Here is an 8,476-nt window from a genome sequence, read left to right on the forward strand (position 1 = left end):
AGAGTAGAATGTCATCTATGTCATGTTCCTCGACCGGACCAATGTATCCGTCCAGGAGGAATATAGACTCTTCCCGACCTCCTAGGTTCCTCGGGAATGTTAACCGCAGCCGGGATTGAAGGAATAGGTTCCTCCAATAGTTGCTCGGTACTTGGTTCTGGAATCTCCGACAGTTCGAAGGTTCTATCACTCTTTGCATTCTCGAGAAATTCCTTCTCCAAGAATGTCGCACTAGCCGCAACAAAAACACGTTGTTCGGTTGGCGAATAAAAGTAATGACCAAGCGTTCCTTTAGGATAACCTATAAAGTATGTCTTGACCGATCGCGGGCCGAGCTTATCCTCGTGTCTCCACTTGACATAAGCCTCGCAGCCCCAAACCCGTATAAAGGACAAGTTAGGGACCGTTCCCTTCCATAGTTCATATGGAGTCTTGTCAATGACTTTAGACGGACTTGTTAAGTATTAGAGCGGCTGACAAAAGAGCATAACCCCATAATGAATCAGGTAAAACCGTGTGACTCATCATGGATCGAACCATATCAAGTAGTGTTCGATTTCTCCGTTCGGACACAGCATTCAATTGAGGTGTTGATCAAACTCGTGAGAAAGATACTCGCCACCACGATCCGAACGCAGTGTTTTAATCTTTCTACCCAATAGGTTCTGTACCCTATTCTGGTATTCTTTGAATTTCTCAAAGGATTCACTTTTGTGCTTCATTAAGTAGACATAGCCATATCTACTTAAATCGTCCGTGAAAGTGATGAAATACCTATAGCCTTCTCGTGCGGTGATTGACATAGGGCCACATACATCCGTGTGTATGAGTCCTAATAGGTCAGCAGCGCGCATTCCAACACCTTTGAAGGAAATCCGAGTCATCTTACCGATGAGACATGATTCACACGTGCCAAATGATTGAAAATCAAAGGCCGAGATAGCTCCATTTTTGATGAGCTGTTTTACGCGTTTCTCATTAATGTGTCCCATACGGCAGTGCCATAGATACGTTTGATCTTTGTCACCAACCTTTAACTTTTTATTCATTACGTGTAATATTTCCGTGGTCGGATCTAAAACATAAATTCCGTTTCATGGAGACTCGCCTTTCAGTAAATCATATCGTGTAATGAGAAAATGCAAGTATTATTTTCTATTACAAATGAAAAACCAAGTTTATCAAGTGCGTAAACCGAAATGATGTTTTTCGAAAGACTAGGTACATAATAGCAAAGTCATATAATGACAACTCAAATCCGCTAGGAAGTGGATCACATATGTCCCCTTTGAGATGGCAGCCACTCTTGCTCCATTCCCAACACGCAGGTCCACCTCACCCTTTACGAGGGGTTCGATGTTTCGGAGCCCCTGCACATGATTACACAGATGAGAACCACAACCAGTATCAAGTACCCAAGTTCCGTAACTTGCGTGGTTAATCTCAATCATATGAATAAAAGTAGAAGAGAGAGAAGACATACCAACAGGTTTAACACGACCTGCCTTTAAGTCCTCATGATAAACATGACATGTACGCCTCCAATGCCCAGTCTTGTGGCAATGATGGCACTCCATGTTTTCATTCTTGCTCTTTATCATGCCTGATGAGGTGCTCGACTCACCAGGCCCACTCTTATCTGAACCCGACTTCTTGAACTTCGGTTTACCTACTGCTAGGTTTGCCTGAGCTTTGCCCTTACCTTTCCCTTTGTTGGACACAACGAGAACATCCTGTTTCAAGCTCCCACTGAACTTCATGTCCTTCTCGGTCTGTACGAGAAGGGAGTGCAGTTCATGTGGGGTTTTCTTCAAATCATTCATATAGTAATTCGCTCTAAATTGCGAAAAACCATCGTGGAGTGAATGAAGCATGCGGTCGATAACAATGTTCTCGCTGATGTTACAATTAAAGGTCTCCAGCTTCTCGACATTCTCAATCATGCTGAGAATGTGTGGGCTAACTGGTTGGCCCTTCTGGAGTCTTGCATCAAAGAAGCGAGTGGTATGCTCATAGGTCACGATTCTCGGTGATTTCGAGAATTCCTTAGTGAGCGTGGTGAAAATCTTGTTTGCACCATGGGCTATGAAGCGTTTCTGCAAATTGGATTCCATTGCAAAAATGAGTACGTTTTTAATCGCACCCGCTTCCATACAGAAATCATTAAACTTGGTGATTTCAAAGACTCTAGCCGTGGGACTGGGTTTGCCGGGAGAGGCTCTAATAGATATTTGAGCTTCCGTCGCAGCGGCGGCATTCCGTAATGCCGCCTCCCGGTCTCCGAAGTTTGATCCATCATTCTTGATCGAGTGGTGATTCATCTTGATTCATGAAGATCAAAGCCAGGACTCACGGTCCAATGTGGCACTTGGCATTGGGGTATCGTAGAACCAGACCATTTGTTATTAGCAGTTTAAAAGTTCGTGATCTACACTGAAAAAGAAAGAAAAACAAAACGAAATAAGCAACTCATCGAGGTGATTTAAGTCTATTTAAAATTCATTTTAACGTGTAGACTCAATGCACTTGCATAATTGATCTCCCTCAAGAATGATACAAGTGATCCCAAGACTCAATTTCTGTAAATTGATAAGCCAACTGTTTAGCTAATTCTTCCGGAAGAACTCTTGGTCGATAGATTTCCGTAAATCCTATCTATAGTCCACCATAGTCACAGGATCGTACGAGTGACCATAGTGTTGAGATAAAATAGGTCAATCGGTTCCAACTTACCCGACGTAGAAGGGGTCATATTATGCCTACCGACGAAGAAGGGACTCATTGGAGTTTGACCTATAAAGACCGTTCTCAATTTTTGTTTATACGAGGAAGATCCCATCAACTAAATTATAATTCATATTAAGTGAACGAATAACAAGCGTCTGCATGAATGAATTAATTTGGATGATGGCTTAAAAATCGTGTGACATGAGAATGTCAATGAAAACTAACTCGTGACCTCTATATGTGTCAGTTTTCATGCAATAAATAGGTGGTTTGGTTTTTAGGCGGAATATGATGCATACTATCGTGACGATAAAATGAATAAATGAATGCAATACGTAAATAAAAATTCCTAGTGTGGCCTATCCTAGTAAAATAAAACATAAAACAACTTTGGAATCCACCGTTGGACCCGAGAAGCTTGTCTTTGTGTTCCATCTTGATCCATGTAGCGGGAGTGAGCATCCGGTCTCCATCTTTAGTCTTCTCAAAAATTACAATTTAAAATTTACAAATATAAACCTATTTACATTCTAAATAAAACTGTAATTAAAAGAAATAAAAATGGAGATACGAGATCTCAAAATACAACCAAGACCGTGTTCCATCATTACGGTAACACGTTCTACTAAGGCCACACTAAGTTACAACCGAATGCAAAAATAAATAAATACGTAATTAAAAGCATTCAAAATAAATAAGAACGATAAATGAAAATGCATCAACTAAAAATTAAATTTATTCGTGACATAATTCCGTAATTATGTTAAATTTATCCAAACCACCAAAGATAATTAAAATTATGTGACAAAACCGCTTCATCAACTTAATTTTAATTCGTGATAATCCGTTACTTTAAATCGTTTTAAAGTAACTTAATTTTACGTGGGTGAACCGTTTCACTATCAAGCGAGAGCATAAAAACCGTTTTATGCATTAAAAGGGCCGAAAAAAAAACAGAAAAAAATTTTTTTTTTTTTTTCTTCTGTACTGCTGTACGTGAACAGTACCAGTACCACAAAAAAAAAATTTTTTTTTTTTTTTTTAAATGCTGTAAAAACCGAGAGCATCAAAAAAGCCAAAAAAAAAAAATTATACGGCTCAAAATCGTGAGCAACAAAAGATCAAAACAAAACGGTTTGATAAAACACAATTGCAATTTTAATCTAATCCGTATAGAAAATAAACTACAATTGTAACATCTTCAACATATAGCAATAATTATCGGTTAAAATTGCTACATGTGAAGAACGATTGAAAGCAAGAGATCGAATGATCTAACAAAATTGTGTGGCACGCATAACGATGCAAAAAAAACAGAAAAACAGGCCGTGTTCAAGAAGGCCACACGGTTTTCTAAAAAAAAAACTAGCCACATGAAATTTTATGCAATCATTTTGATCGATCTTTAACATATTGCAATGAATATCGATTACAATACAATATGCAAAGATCGAAAATGAAAACAAAACAAAACCAACCATCACCGTGTATACAAGACACGGATCCCAAGGCACAAAATCAACAAAAAAACGCAGCAAAAAAAAAAATTGCCGAGCCAAAAAAAAATTTGTGCCGTGAGGAAAAAAAAATTCAGCCGTGACAAAATTTTAACCAAAAATTATCGATTCAAAAATCGTTTGATGAAAAACACATATAAAAATTTACGTGGCCTCGCTCTGATACCACTTGTGGGGTAATATCCGTATAATACCCTTTAATTATAGGATTATAACGCAAAATTTACATGTGATTATAGTCATAAAACGAAAAACATAATGAAACGATAAAGATTAGAAATAACCTTCGGTCCTAGTGCAAAATGGCAATGAGAGATCAAAGTAGATCTCCTCCTAAATGTTGCACCCAAGATTGTCCGAGAAATGCCCTTGTGCTAGAGAGAATCCCCTAATTGCCTTGCAATATTGAGGGGATTGTTTTGTGAGTTTGTGTTGGATGAGAGATCCGAATTTCGGGAGGCACAATTCCCAAAACCCTAAAAATTTTTAGCAAATGAATTAGGTTTCAAGTGAAGGAGAGAGCTCTCCTTTTGTCTCACCTAATTCGGCCAAAACCGAGTGGACAAGGGGGAAATGGGCTTCCATTTTCTCCTTATTTTTAACTCGTGGTCCGAGGCTAAAATGTATACAACGCGGTGTTTATTATAGACTGTCATCGGTTATCGGATATTAAATCATCAACTAATAACACGGTTTAGTTGAATTATTAATACATGTCCGACAAAGACAATATTATATTCAATATACATTTAATTAAATATAAAACGCTTATATTCAATTTTACAAATTAACCGCTTAATTCGTCTTAGCCATTATTATTTAATCCGTATTAAATAAAATATCTCAACATCACATTTTCGACTAATTATTAGTCAAATAACTCAGACTAACTGGTTAGTCAAAATTAGCATCTACATGACTGTATTTTCATACCGTCACATCTCTCAAACGTATCCTATAGGTGTGACTTTTAGGGACCAGTTGATCACCGCCATCTGTATGACAATAACGTCAAACTTATCTAGCAAGCCAACCGTTATTGATAAACGTGGATCAACTGATAATAATACCAAAAGTATGCCCTTTGATCCTTTTAGAGATTTATAAGTCCTTGCACTAACTGTTAAGGACACCAGCCCCAACAACTTGGTGGAAAAGCTCAAGAAGAAACTTGCACATGAAGCTACTTATGGAAATTTGGCACCCACAATGTCAACTTCTAAAGAAATCGATCATCAAGGTCATGAGAATTCTCCTTCTACCTTGGAAGGATTGAACAATCAAAATGCTATCATCATCACCGAAATCGAAGAAGAAGGTGGTAAGTGGAAATCTCCGAACAACCATGAACCATACTTCCTACCTTATGATGACAAGAGTCATGGGCTAGTTGGTTTGAAGCATCGTAAATATTCAAGTTCCAAGAAGAAGAAGAAAACAAGAATGAATGACAAACTTCTTTGGCCAAGCTTCGTCTTGAAGTTAAGCAAGCCATACTTATGCCTATTTGGAGCTTGTTCACAAGCTTTTGATCTCCTTCTAAGAGCCTTGATCTATGGACAAAGAATTTATACAATTTGAGCTAGTTTGGTGGAGTCCTATCTCAAACCACCATTTGTAAGATATTTCTTGAACTTTTACCTTGTATAATATTGTACATTTTCGCACTTTTATTTACAATTTCTTGCATGAGAGTAGTGAGAGAGAGTTTTCTTACATTTTTATTGAGCACAATTTCAGAAAAAGATAAGGAGGAATAACAAAAGGGTGCAAGGGTATGATCTTGGAAAGAAAAGAATGAAATGTATGAAAAACAGCACGGGACGCTCGTCCCGAGGGCAGGATGCTCGTCCTCAGCCTCCTTGTGGGTACTGTTTGGCGCTGACTTGAAATCCGAGCGGATAATTGGACAAGACGCTCGTCCAGGAAAAGACGCTCGTATTATCTGTAGGACGCTCGTCCTGTAAGGCATCTTGAAGAAAATTTCGTACTGGACTAGAATTCGAGCGGATTCTGAAGAAGACGCTCGTCCAAACTCAGACGCTCGTCTCAAGCTCGATATGCTCGTCCTCAGTTCACACCAGATGAAGGAGAATCACTGGATTAGAATCCGAGCAGATTCTTCACAAGACGCTCGGACCACTGCAGCAAGACGCTCGTCCCGACCCTAAAGACGCTTGGATTCCTGCACTTACCTCGAATAATCCGCTCGAGCCCGACCCTCAGCCGCTCGTCCAACACTACTTTTCTATAAAAACACCCCCACCATCCCTCATTTCCTCACCTTATCTAAACCTAATCCACACATCTTCATCTCCAAACACTCCCATCACTACAAAAACCAACCAAACCCTAACTTTCCCAAATCAAAAATGATGAATCTCAAAGGAAAAGCCAAGAAGCTCGTTGAAGCTGCTACCAATAAACGCAAAGGCTCATCTTCTTAATCCGGTAAAAAAAAATGCCGCCAAGAAACTTCCGCCCCGTGATGATAGGAGGGGTGGAGCAACTTGAGTACTTTCCGGAGGTACTCTTCACATTCGATGACTACCGCATCAAGTTCATCAAATTGCTAGGTAAGCATTACGAACCGACTCAATTTATTGACACCAAGATGTTAGAAGTCTTAGGTATAAGGTATCATACCGAAATGTTCTTTGATGGTTTAGAGATTGGGAAATTATTCCATGCCCATGAAGAGACATACCTTAACCTTACCTTGGAATTTTTTAGTAGCCTTCGCATTGTTTCAAACACATAAAGGACCGTTGGTATGGAGTTCCGGTTGTGCAACCTCGACCATAGGCTAACACTTGACCAATTTGCTCATATTTTTGGTCTTGTTGTACCAACAAGCAACACCAACAAACCCTCCGACTTTGATGTAGACCTAATTTGGAAGGATATTTCCGGGAGGGATTTCATTCACCAAAAACAATGCTATACCTTCGCGATCCAACATCCGGTGATTCGGATCACTGAACGTTTCATAGCCGGTACCATTAATGGAATAATTAAGCAAGATAGGTGCACTCTCCTCAATTTGACATTCCTAGAGTCCTATCTAAATGTTCGGGGGACAAGGTGATACAACTTCAATACTCCCCTTGAGATGCTTACAAGATTCTACGATTTTGCTCAAGGGAACTTCCAACTTAAGACCTTCGTGTTGGGAGGTCTAATTACTATTTTGGCTAATAGCCTTTGTCCTGGGTTCAACTTCCATGGGACTTATGCGCCTCTTGAGGGTAGTACTTTGATTGATGAGGACGCCGTCTTTAACCACCACCGGTGGTTTGCCCACTCAAAGCGGGAGTGTAGAATGGTTCACAAAAGGGTGTTCCTCTATTATTCTTTCGGGGTGGAATATACCCGGTACCCACCCGAGGTTGAGCCCATATTCACCTAGGCCGAGCTACCTCCTCGACATTGAAATCTACCCCAACCCACCTCAAAGAGAAGAAGCTCCCCGCCAACCTCCACAACCTCACGGGATACCGGCAAGGGCTAATGCCCCACCTTCCTATGTACCTATCCCACCTTACCCCCACTCCTCATGTGCCGTTCAAACCACAGGTGCCCAATGCTCCAAATATGAATGAATTAATGGATCTTGTGAAGAGGGTTGATCTTGGAGTATATGATGAGAGGGTCGACAACTATATGGCCCTTTATCCTCAATACTACCAAATGGCACAGCAAGGGTATATCGACCCTAATGGCCCTCGACCATCTTGGGCTCAACTGTACCTCTTGTTCCCTAATCAAGGGAACCAAGCCGGGAACTTTGACGGTCAAGGTGGAGGACACTTTGGTCAAGGAGGAGGGTATGACCAAGGAGGAAGTTCTAGCGGGTATGGCTACCACCATGATGATGATGATGACGAGTGAGAAATGCCTACCTCGTCACCTCCATTTGTATGATACTTTTATCTATCTCTCTCCTTTGTATAGTGCATTGCATTTAGTTTAGTCTTCACTTGTATTTGTATTATATTTCATATTGCATCTACACTAGTTAATTCATATAGCATAGTTACATTGTAATATATACCACATGATTAGATTAGTTTGCATTGTGATATATCTCATATAGATAGTTGCATATAGACTAGAATTCATGCATAGTCACTAATGGCCAAACCTGTTTCTTTCTACACTAGAAATAGTGTTTAAATCGGTTTGGGGAGGTTTGATCATAGGTGACCATAGTTTACTAGAAATCATGCATC

The sequence above is a fragment of the Silene latifolia genome, chromosome 9 (assembly GCF_048544455.1).
Source record: "Silene latifolia isolate original U9 population chromosome 9, ASM4854445v1, whole genome shotgun sequence".
NCBI classification, from domain to species: Eukaryota; Viridiplantae; Streptophyta; class Magnoliopsida; order Caryophyllales; family Caryophyllaceae; genus Silene; species Silene latifolia.